Source organism: Mustela erminea, chromosome 11 (genome assembly GCF_009829155.1).
Source record: "Mustela erminea isolate mMusErm1 chromosome 11, mMusErm1.Pri, whole genome shotgun sequence".
In the NCBI taxonomy this organism is placed as follows: domain Eukaryota; kingdom Metazoa; phylum Chordata; class Mammalia; order Carnivora; family Mustelidae; genus Mustela; species Mustela erminea.
In genome coordinates, this window is record NC_045624.1 from 98,300,661 (window position 1) to 98,313,469 (window position 12,809).

The window sequence follows — 12,809 nt, forward strand, 5'->3', positions numbered from 1 at the left end:
AGATTTTCTGTTTCTTCCTGACTCAGTTTTGGTAGCTTATGTTTTTCTAAGAATTTATCCATTTCTTCCAGTTCAATTTGTTGGCATATAGAGTTTCATCAGTCTCTTAAAATTGCTTGTATTTCTTTGTTGTTGGTTGTTATTTCTTCTCTCTCATTTGTGATTTTACATTTTTTATGTTCTTTCTCCTTTTTTCTTGGTAAGTCTGGCTACAGGTTTATCAGTTTCATTGATTTTTTTTTTTTTCCCAAAGAACAAGTTCCTGGTTTCATAGATTTGTCCTACTGTTACTGTATTTTTTTTTAACATTTTATTTATTTATTTGACAGGGAGAGATCACAAGTAGGCAGAGAGGCAGGCAGAGAGAGATGAGGAAGCAGGTTCCCCACTGAGCAGAGAGCCCGATGTAGGGCTCGATCCCAGGACCTTGAGATCATGACCTGAGCCAAAGGCAGAGGATTTAACCACTGAGCCACCCAGGTGCCCCTGTTACTGTATTTTCTATATCATTTATTTTTGCTCAAATTTTTATGTCCTTCCTCCTGCTTTAGGTTTCATTTGTTCTTTCTCTAGCTCCTTTAAGTGCAACATTAAGTTGTTTATTTGAAGTTTCTCTTGCTTCTTGTGTTAAGCCTGTGTTGCTTTGTAATTCCCTCTTAGAACTGCTTTTGCTACATCCCAAAGGTTATGGACCATGGTGTTTACATTTTCATTTGTTTCTATACATTTTTAAATTTCTTCTTTGATTTTCTAATTGATTCATTTATTGCTTAGTACTGTGTTGTTTTAACCTCCGTGTATTTTTGGTTTTTCCAAATTTTTTCTTGTTAATTTCTAGTTTCATAACAATGTGGTCAGAAAATCTTCATGATGTGATTTCAGTCTGTTTGTATTTGTTGAGTCTTATTATGTGACCGAATATGTGATATATTATGGAGAATGTTCCATGTGCACTTGAAAAGAATGTGTATTCTGCTGTTTTAGGATGGAGTATTCTGAGTATATCTGTCAAGTCCATCTGTTCCACTGTGTCATTCAGAGCTATTGTTTCCTTGTTTATTTTCAGTTTAGATGATCTGTCCATTTCTGTAAATGGGATGCTAAAGTCTCCTACTATTGTTGTATTATCATCAGTGAGTTCCTCTATGTTTTGTTATTAATTGTTCTAAATATTTGGGACCTCTCATGTCTGGGTGCATAAATATTTACAATTGTTAGATCTTCTTGTTGTATCATCTCCTTTATGACTATACACTGCCCTTCTTTGTCTCTTTTTACAGTCTTTGTTTTAAATTCTAGTTGCCCAATGTAAATATTGTTACTCCAGCTTTCCCTTGACATTCCATTGCAACTTAAGTGTTTTCACTTTCAATCTGAAGGTGTCTTTATGTCTCAAGTGAATTTGTAGGCAGCATATAGATGGGTCTCGTATTTGTATCCATTTTGACACTCTTGTGTCTTTTCACTGGAGCCTTTAGTCCATTTACATTCAAAGTAACTTTTCATAAACATGTATTTATTGCCATTTATTACCTGTTTTGTCATCGTTTGCAGAGATTTTCTCTGATCTTTCCTCTCTTTGTCACTTTTGGCCTCTCCTTTGCACTCAAAGAGTCCCTTTTAATATTTCTTGTAGGGTGGTATAGTGATCATGAACTCCTTTGGTTTTTGTTTATCTGGGAAAGTCTTTTCCTCTATTCTGAATGTTAGCTTTGCTGGATAGAGTATTCTTGGCTGCAGATTTTCCTTTTTAACACTTTGAATATATCATGCCATTCCTTTTGGGCTTGCCAAGTTTCTTTTGAAAAATCTCCAGCTTGATGAATGATGAGAGACTGTGGACTCTGAGAAACAAACTGAGGGTTTTGGAGGGGAGGGGAGTGGGGGGGTTGGGTGAGCCTGGTGGTGGGTATTATGGAGGGTACAGATTGCATGGCGCACTGGGGGTGGTGCATAAACAATGAATCTTGAAACAGGGAAAAAATAAATTTTAATAAAATAAAAGGAGAAAAATCTTCAGCTAGTCTTATGGGCTTTTCCTTATAAGTTAAGGACTCCTTTTTTCTTGCTGCTTTTAAGATATTTTTTCTTTCTCACTATATTTTGCAAATTTAATTACAATATGTCCTAGTATTGGCCCATTTAAAAAAAAAATGATGGAAGTTTTCTATGATTCCTGGACCTAAATGTCTGCAGATTAGGGACGTTTTCAGCTTCTTTCTTTGAATAAATTTTCTGTCCCCTTTTCTCTGTCTTCTGCTGGGAATCCTACAATATGAAAGTTATTACCTTTGATAGAGTCACTCAGTTCCCTAAGTTTATTCTCATGTTGCATATCTTCTTTATTTTGTTTAGCTTCATTTTTTTCCCATTATTTGTCATCTAGTTTATTAACTCATTCCTCAGCTTCTTTCAGCTTGCTGTTCATTGCATCAAGCCTGTTTCCAACCTCACTTATTGCACTGGGAAAGAACAGGTTTTTTTGTTTTTGTTTTTGTTTGTTCGTTTGTTTTACAAATGATTCTAGGTTAGACACACGTGATTGAAGGACACTAGATTGTTACCTCCCATCATAAACAAAAGTTAAGTAGAAATGCACTGAGAGTCTAAATGTAGAAGCTAAAAATATAAAACTTTTAGAAGAAAATGTGAAGGTAATTCCTCATGACTTTGGATTTCTCAAAGATTTCATAGATATGACACCAAAATTTTGAATAACTAAAGAAAAAATAAATAAATTGGACTTCATTAAAGATCATAGTCTTACGCTCCAAGTGACATCTTCAATAAAAGTTTTAAAAATTATATATGTGTTACAAGGTTCTTGCTTCTAGTATGTAGAAAGAACTCTTAGAAGTCAATAAAGATAACCCAATTTAAGAAATAAGTAAATTGCCTGAATATTGTTCCAAGGAATATATGTAAATGACTAATAAGCATATGAGAAGAGGCTTGAGATTATTAGTGATCAGAGAAGTTCAAACCAAACTCACAATAAAATACAACTTCACATACATTAGGATGACTACAATGAAAAAACAAATCAAACAAGTGTTGGTGAAGATTTAGAGGAATCAGACTACTCATACACTGCTGTTAGGTATGCAAAATAATTCAGCTACTTTGGAAAACTGGTAGTTTCTCAAACAATTCAACATGGAATTGTCAAATAACCTAGAAAATCATTTCCAGGTATAGACCCAAGATAAATGATAACATATGTCCACATAAAAATGTATACATGAGGGGCGCCTGGGTGGCTCAGTGGGTTAAGCCGCTGCCTTCGGCTCAGGTCATGATCTCAGAGTCCTGGGATCGAGTCCCGCATCGGGCTCTCTGCTCAGCAGAGAGCCTGCTTCCCTCTCTCTCTCTCTCTGGCTGCCTCTCCGTCTACTTGTAATTTCTCTCTGTCAAATTAATAAATAAAATCTTTAAAAAAAATGCATACATGAATGTTTACAGCAGCATTAGTTTTAATATTGCACAGTGGAAACTAATTTTCCATCAATGAATAAATGTTAAACAATGTAGTATATCTGTACAAAGAAATGTTATTTTCCTATCAAAACGAAGTATTGATACATGCTAAAATGTGGAAGAAACCTTGAAAACATACTAAGTGAAAGAATCCAATCAAAAGAGACCACATGTTATATGAATCCTTTCAAACAAAATGTATGGAATAGAGATATCTATAGAGACAGAATGTAGATTAGTGGTTGTTTAGGGTTGCAGTGGGTTGGGGGTAGGAAAGCAATAGATAAAGACTGTAGTGTTTCTTTTTGAAGTGATAAAAATCTAGAGTTGACTGTGGAGATGGTTTCAAATGTCTGTGAATATATTAAATCCATTGAATCATGTACTTTAAGTGGGTGAATTATATGATATGTGAATTGCATCTCAAATGATGTTTTTAAAAAGCAATTTATACAAGGAAATACTCACTCATAAAACTTTTAAACTCAGCATAAATAAATAATATGGGAATAGAAACTAGATGGATATCCAGGTAGGGAGGGGTATCAGTGACTAAGAGTATTAAAAGTAATACTTGGGAAGTACACTTAAAGAAGAAAACATTCCAGGAAAGGTTTTTAGGAAAAAGTCATTTTTCTCAAATAAGTCTAGGCAAGTGGCATTACATCACAACCACTTAATCTATAGTGTCTTATACAAGTATTAGTGTTTCTAAGAAACCTCAAATCAGGAAATCAGAATTTTCAACTAAAACCTTCTTTGTGATGGGCTAAAGATGGCCATAGATGTTTTACTAATTCTCTCACTAAGAGATGGAATCTAATTCCCCTCTCTCAGTTTGGATTGGCCTTAGCGACAAGCTTGATTAATGAAATGTCACAGAATGATAGAATCTGGGGCTACCTCAAAAGAAAGTTTACAACTTCCACACTTAAAATAACTTTCCAGGGATCCCTGAGATGTAAGTCCAATAACCCCAATGTGAAGAGGACACATGTAGGTACTCAAGTAACATAGTCACTACTGAAACCAACTTTCGGGCTCTCCACACTAGGTGGTCAGGCATCTGAATGAAGCTGACTTGGGGACTGCACACTAGTCCATCTGATAGCTTCAAATTACAGAGTGACTTCAGATGGCAACATATGGAGCAGAGGAATCAGCCTGCTGATCCCTACCCAAATGCCTCACCCATAAAATCCTATATATAACAAAATGATTGTTTTCAGTCACTACAATTTGCTGTACTTTTTCTCAGAGAATACGTAATAAAAGACCTCTTTTTCTTCCATCCCAATGAAACCTACCAGCCTTCCCTCAAATATTAGCATTCCACAAAACAAAGTTTGGGAAGCAGTCCATTTTGGAAATATTTTCTGACCCTCTCTCTCTCTTTCTTTCTTTCTTTCTTTCTTTCTTTCTTTTCTGTTTATATCACAACACGATATTATTTCCAGTTATGCTTTATAAAATTGAATAAGAAGATAGAATTTATAAAATATTCAGACTTTGTTCCTAATAGTTTAAAATACATTAGTGAGATCTAATAAACAACACTGTATTTTCCTTGATTTTCACCTGAAGCTATCTGTTGAACAATGGAATGGCTACCAAACAAGTATCTAGATAGAACCGTTAGAGAGCAGCATGACAAATATGGTCATAATACAGGCACTTACACTTAATTCACTTAAATTTAAAACGAATATCAGTATCTGAATATGAAGGTTGACATCTCCTTCCACTTAATTTCTTTCAAAACAATCTGTCTAGAGGAACAATTAACTAATTCCATCTTCAAGGGTTACTTCAATATAAATGTAACAATTAGAAAATACATGTGAAATAACATTGCTTTTATGGGAAAACCCAGGAGGAACAAAAGGCCATCATAATACAGTTAATTTTTCATAATGAGTTTTTGGGAAGCCAAATTGCACCTATTTTAATTTAATTTTTAATTAAATATAACTTTTGTTGGTATTTTCTTATTAAAAATAACACTTTTGTATTGATAAATAGAATGTACAAGAAAATAAAGAAAAAGAAAAAAGTGAATGACACAGTCTCAGTATTTGGAGAAAGCTGATGTTAACCTGTTCTATATATCTTACTGTTTTTTTTTTTTTTTCTATACGGTAATTTTAAAGGGAGATTATACTCAACATACTGTCTCAAGATTGTATATTTTACTTAGCTCTGAATTTCAGGTCATAGCAACTGCTATTAATAGAAACATTATTTTTAAAAAGCAAATCATATACAACAATACTCTAGCATGGTTTATCTTCTAATTATTATCAGTGAACAGTCATTTTTTTTTCTGAATATTGCTATTGCTAAAAGATGGCATTGAACAATTTTGAGCGTTTTGAGTATGGATATTTGCTTATTTTTGCAAAGGTATGTATTAACTTATTCATAGAACTTTCCTATACAAAGGATAGGTATATTCTGATAAAATAAACTTTTTATAGTCAATATCTCTACACTTTTCTTGTTTTAATTTTAGTTATCAGAAAAGTTTCTTTTACCTCTAGACTTACATGATAATGTGTCAATTTTATATTAATATTATAACTTTGCTTCTTATCAATTTTTTTATTGTGGTAAAATATACATAAAAAATTCACCATCTTAACCATTGTTAAGTGTATAGTTTAATGACATTAAGTGTATCTACATTGTTGTGCAACTGTTGAGTTTGGCCAGAACACACTGAGGTAGTGAATGGAAAGATTACTCCAGAAGCATCAGTAGAAGAAATGAGAAAGTATGGGGACCAGTCGCTCTAGTGGCAACAGGTCCTGAGCCAGACTCTGCCTCCATCTTTATTGTGAATGTTATTAATACAATGGAATAAGAAAGAAAAGAAAGAATGTGAAGTTATAATAATCAAGACATTGGCATAAGGATTATTGTGTAAATAGAACAAGCTGTGCCTATGACCTCCAAAGACAAATGTTTCTCCTAAGTCAAAAATTCACTCCCTGGATGAGTGCATTAATCCATAAGGAGGATTTGGCTGTTTTCAGCCCGGAAACCTTAAAGGGGGCCCAATTTTCTGGACACTCTTTCTTTGCCTTTCAACTAGTCTCATCCAGGGAAGCATAAGTTTATTAAATCCTACCTAGCCAGACACTATGAATTCCCACATGCAACCATGACCACCACCCATCTCCAGAACATTTTTTTCATCTTGCAAACCTAAAATTCTATATCCATTAAATAATAGCTCTCCATTTCTCCCTCTCCCCAAACTCTGGCAATCATCATTCTGCTTTCTATCTCTGATTTTGAACTCTTTTTAGGTATTTCTGTAAGTGGACTCACACAATATTTGCCTTTTTGTGGCTGCCTTATTTCACTCAGAATATAATCTTCAGATGTCATTCATAATGTAGTATCAGAACTCCTTCCCTCTTGTGGCTTAATTCAACTTCCATGGTATATAAATATCACACTTTGCTTATCCATTAATTTGATACTTGGGTTGCCTCCATCTTTTAGCAATTGTAAGTAATACTGCTGTAACAAGCTTTGGCTACAAACTCTTGGAAACAAGGAATTCAATTCTTTAGGGTATATATCCAGAACTCAAATTGTTGGATCATTTTACTTTTAATTGTTGGACCCAAATTATTGGACCATTACTTTTAATTTTTTGAGAAGACACCATTTTTCTTTTCACAGTGGATAAACCATTTCACATTCCTAACAAAAGTATACAAGTGTTCCAATGTCTCTACACTTTCACCAACACATGTTATTTTTTGGTTTTAATGATTATTTTTTGGTTTTAATGATTAATTGATAGGAGCTATCTCAATGAGTGTGAAATAGTATCTTGGTGTGGCTTTGATTTACATTTCCCTGATGGTTAGTGGTGTTAAGGTTGTTTTCTTGTTCACTGACCATTTATATATTTTCTTTGAAGAAATGTCAATTCGATTCCTTTGCCCATCTTTGAATCATGTTGTTTGTGTTTTGTTGTTGAATATAAAGAGATATCTGTGTGTTTTGGGTATCAAAATATATAATTTGCAAATATTTTCTCACATTCTGTAAGTTCTTTCTGGTGAAAGTATCCTTTGATGAGTTTTTTATATAAAGTTTTCTTAAGTCCAATTTGTCTATTTTTAATTTATTGCCTGTATTTTGGGGGCTATATTCAATGAATCACTGTGAACTTCAATGCCATGAAGCTTTTTCCCTATGTTTTCTTCTATGGATTTTATAGTTTTACTTGCTATGTTTAGATCTTTGAATAATTTTGTGTTAGTTTTTGTATGCTGTTTTAGGTAAAAGTCCAACTTTATTCTTTTGCATGTGGATATGAAGCTTTCCTGCTACCACACGTTGAAAAGATTGAAGTTTTTCTACTTAATGTCTTGACATCCTTGTCAAAAATCATTTGACCATATTTGTAATGGTTACTTTCTATTCTCTTCTCTTGGTTTATATGTTTGTCTTTATGCCGGTACCACATTTTTTTGATTACTATAGCTTTGTAGTAAGTTTTGAAATCAGGAAGTATGGGCTCTCCAGCTTTGTTCTCTTCTTTTATTAGATTTTTTGGCTAATTAGGGTCCCTATATCAATTTAAGGATGGATTCTTTTTTTTTTTTTTTAATGTAAAGTCATTGTTAGGGTTTTGGTGGGAACTGCTTTGAATCTCTAGAAAAAATTGATGGTTTGGATATCTTAACAGTATTGAGTCTTCCAATTTGTGAACATGGATTTCTTTCTATTTATTTGTGTCTTCTTATTATTTTTCAAGAATATTTTGTAACTTATATTGTACAACACTTTCACCTCTTGGTTAAACTAATTCCTAAGATTTTTAAAATGCTATTCAAATGGAGCTGGTTTTGCTTTTATTTTTTTTTTTCAGATTGTTTATTGTTTGTGTGTAGAAATGCAACTGATTTTTGTGGGTTGACTGAATTTTTCTACTTTGATGTATTTTTTTAGTAGTAGTTCTAACAGATTACTTCGTGTGCATGTGGAATCTTTAGATTTCTCTGCATTTAATAGTATGCTAACTGTGAATAGAAATAATTTTACTTCTTCCTTCCAATTTGGATGCATTTTTTTTTTCTTGCCCAATTGCTATGGTTAGGGCATCCTTTGCTTTATTCAATAGAAGTGGTGAAAGCAAGAATCTTTGACTTGTTCCTGATCTTAGAGGAAAAGCTTTCATTCTTTTACTGATTATTTATTCTTTGTTTCATATTCTTTTGTTGCAATTGCCTCATTATTTTGAGCTAGTTTCTTTCTATTCTTTGATGGTCATTTCCATTTTAAAATAGTCTTGAATTTTGTCAAATGTTTATTCTACATCATTTGAGTTGATCATATTTTTTTCTTTACTTTATTAATGTAGTATATTATATTGATAAATTTTTCATGTGTTGAATAATCCTTGAATTCCAGAAACAAGTCCCATTTGGTCATGGTGTGTAATCCTTTTAATATGCCACTGAATTATGTTTGGTATTATTTTGCTGAGGATTTTTACATCCATATTCATAAGGGATATTGGTTTGTAGTTTGTTTCTTTATTTCTCATATTATCTTTGTCCTAGTTTTGCTATTGGGATAATGCTGGCCTCGTGGAATGAGCTTAAAGCATATGCAAACAATGAATCATGAAACTCTACATCAAAACTTAATGAAGCACTGTATGGTGACTAACAATATAATAACATAATAAAAATAAGAAAAAATGTAAAAAAATAAAAATTAAAAAGAACGAGAGAAGTGTTAGTGTTGGGTCTTCTTTACATATTAGGTAGCATTCACTTGTGAAGGTGTCAGGTCCAGCATTTTGGTGGTGGTGGTAGTATTTTGTTTGTTTGTTTGTTTTGTTTTATTTTGGTCAGGAAAGTTTAGATTATTGATACAATCCCTTTAGTAGTTATGGGTATCTTGAGGTTCTCTCATCTTCATGATTCAATCTTTTTTAAAGATTTTATTTATTTGAGAGAGAAAGAGAGAGAGAACACTAGCATGAGGAAGAAGAAGACTCCCCACTGAGCAGGGGTTCAACCCCAGGACCCTGAGATGATGTAAGCATGATGAAGACAACCGCTTGGCCAACTGAGGTGTCCAGACACCTCTTCATTTTAACCATTCTGTGAGGTGGTGTCTCATTGTGGTTTTGATTTGTATTTCCCTGATGCTGAGTGATGTGCATTTCCTCATGTGTCTATTAGTGCAAATATCTCTTCTTTGGAGAAATGTCTGTTCATGTCTTCTGCTCATTTCTTGACTGGATTTTGTTTTTTGGGGTGTTGAGTTTGATAAGTTCTTTATAAATTTGGGAAACTAAGACTTAATCTCATATGTCGTTTGCAAATGTCTTCTCCCATTCCATAGGTTGTCTTTTAGTTTTGTTGATTGTTTTTTGTTTTTTGTTTGTGTTTTTTTTTTTTTTTTGGCTATTCAAAAACTGTTTGTCTTGATGAGGTCCCAGTAATTCACTTCTGCTTTTGTTTCCCTTGCCTTTAGAGACATGTCTATCAAGAAGTTGCTGTGGCAAAGTTCAAAAAGGCTGCTGCGTTCTTGTGTTCTCCTTTAAGATTTTGATGGATTTTGCTCTCACCTTTAGATCTTTCACCCATTTTGAGTTTATTTTTAAAGTACTTTCTAATTTTCCTTGGAATTTCTCTTTTAGTCCGTTAGTTGATTAAACATGTTTTGTTAATTCCTACAAATTTGTCCATTTTCCAGTCCTTATTATTGATTTCTGATTTCATCCCATTGTAGTTGGAGAAGATAGTTTGTATGATATCTATTTTTTAAAAATCTATTGAAATATAATTGATACATATAACATAAGATATACCCTGGAGAAGGTCTTAAGTGCACTTGAGAAGAATACATATTCTGTTTTTATAGGATATACCTTTGTTTTTAATAAAAGCACATAATTAAAAATTTAATCCATTATTTTGTTAGTAAACATCTTTTTTCTACATAATTTTCAGTTTCAACAATAACATTTTAAAAGGACAACTTTTATACATTTAATTTTTTTAAAGGGTAAATAATCTGTATTGAATTGCAAACAAAAATGAGGTACTTGCTGCAGACCCATTTCCTGAGGGTGTTCATTTCTTTTATACTTCCACTTTCTGGCCCACCACCCTAACTACTGCCTATTAGAAATGGCTCCATAGTTGACTGCTCTATGTTCCTAAAGCTATTACAGAAAAAGATAAATATATTTTTCTTTACTTTTTTTTTCCCTTCTAAGATCCAGTGCAAAAAAATAGATAGCAAATATTTTTTCTCTTGGCTATTTAACCTATCTCAGATAGACTGACTGATATATATATATATATATATATATATATATATATATATATATATCTGGCTAGTTCATGTGTCCAATTAAAAAATGCCTTTACTTATTGAGTTATAAGGGTGAATATTATGAATATAACTGAGAGTTGTGTCATTTGAACCAATATATTATCGATTTGTAAGTATGCTATGGGTTTTATGAATTATACTATTTTTTATAATACACATAATAAAATTTATGAATATTAGTAGAGATAATTTCTTATAATACCCAGATGTTCTACAGACTTGTTTATATTTAAGTGATACATATTAAAGTCTTTCATTACATTTTTTTAACAATTTTGAAAAACATGTGAAATGTCATTTGTCTTTGTGCCTTTGTTTTCATGATGAAATTTATCCACCAACAACTAATAATTTTGTCTTGCCTATTTTTCTAAATTTTATTTGGCTTGAAGAATATTATTACAATTATACTACTTTATTATTGTTATTCTTATTATGTGAATGAGGTAGCTTTGATTTTCATATATTTGAAGAGTGATTTTATATAACTTTGCTCTAGGTGAGAATCTTTTAAATATGTATTTGAATTGTGTTATCTTTAAAAATCAAAAAATACTTTCTCCTTTAAAAAAAAAGATAAAACTTACATGATCTCTCAATAGATGCAGAAAAAGCATTTTATCAAAATATGACATCTTTTCATGATAAAAACCCTAAGCAAATTGGGTATAGAAGTAATATACCTCAACATATTAAAGGCCATATGCGAAAAGCACAGCTAATATTATAGTCAAAGGTAAAAGTTTGAAAGCTTACTCTCTAAGATCAGGAAAAGGCAAGGGTGCTCCCTCTAACTGCTACTATTCAATGTATTACTAGCAGTCTTAACAAAACAATTGGAAAAAAAAAAAAAAAACTTCTAAATCAGAAAGAAAAAAGTAAAATTTTCTCTGTTTGCAGATAATATAATTTTCTATATGAAAACCTTAAATATTTAGACAAAAATATAGTTGTAACTAATCTCTAATCTGTGAATTCAAGAAAGTTCTGAGATACACAATCAACATATAGAAATCAATGATTACATGTCAGTTTTATATTAACAAAAACTATCTGAAAAGCAAATGAAATTATTCCTTTTAGAATATCACCAATGCCATAAAATACTTAGGAATCAATTTAACTAAGGGGATGAAAGCTCTGTTTCCTGAAAACTATAAGACTTTGGTTAAAGAATTGAAGAAAATACAAATAAATGGAAAGATATTCTGTCCTCATGAATCAGAATAATTAATATTGTTAAATGTGCATAATACCTACAACCACTTATAGATGCAATACAATTCCCTTCAAAATTCCAATAATATTTTTTAAGAAATAGAAAAACAACCCTATAATTTATATGGAGACACAAAAGAGCCTGAACAGCCAAAGCAATATTGAGAAAGAGGAACAAAGCTGAAGGTATCATACTTAGTAATTTCAAACTATATTACAAAGGTATAATAATCAAAATAGTATGACCCTGGAATAAAAATAGACACTTAGAACAACTGAATAGAATTGAGAACGCACAAATAAGCTTTCTCATATATGACCAACTAATACTTGACAAGAGAAACAAGAACACTCAATGGAGAAAGGATAATTTCCTCAGTTAATAGTGTTGAGCAAATAAGATATTCACATGCAAAAGGAGATTGGACCTATCTTATATCACCCACAAGCATGAACTGGAAATGAATTAAGGACATAAATGTAAGATTAGAAATCATGGAACTCTTAGAAGAGAATAGGGGAGAACTTTACATTTGTCTTGTCAATAATTTTCCTTTTTTTGGACATGACACCAAAAGTACAATCAACAAAAGCAAAATTAAAAAGTGCATCTACATGAAACTAAAAGCTTCCTGCAGAACACTAGAAACAATCAGTAAAATGAGACAAACATACAGAATAAAAGAAAATATTTGCAATCCCACCTCCCTCATAAGGAGTAAATATCCAAAAAT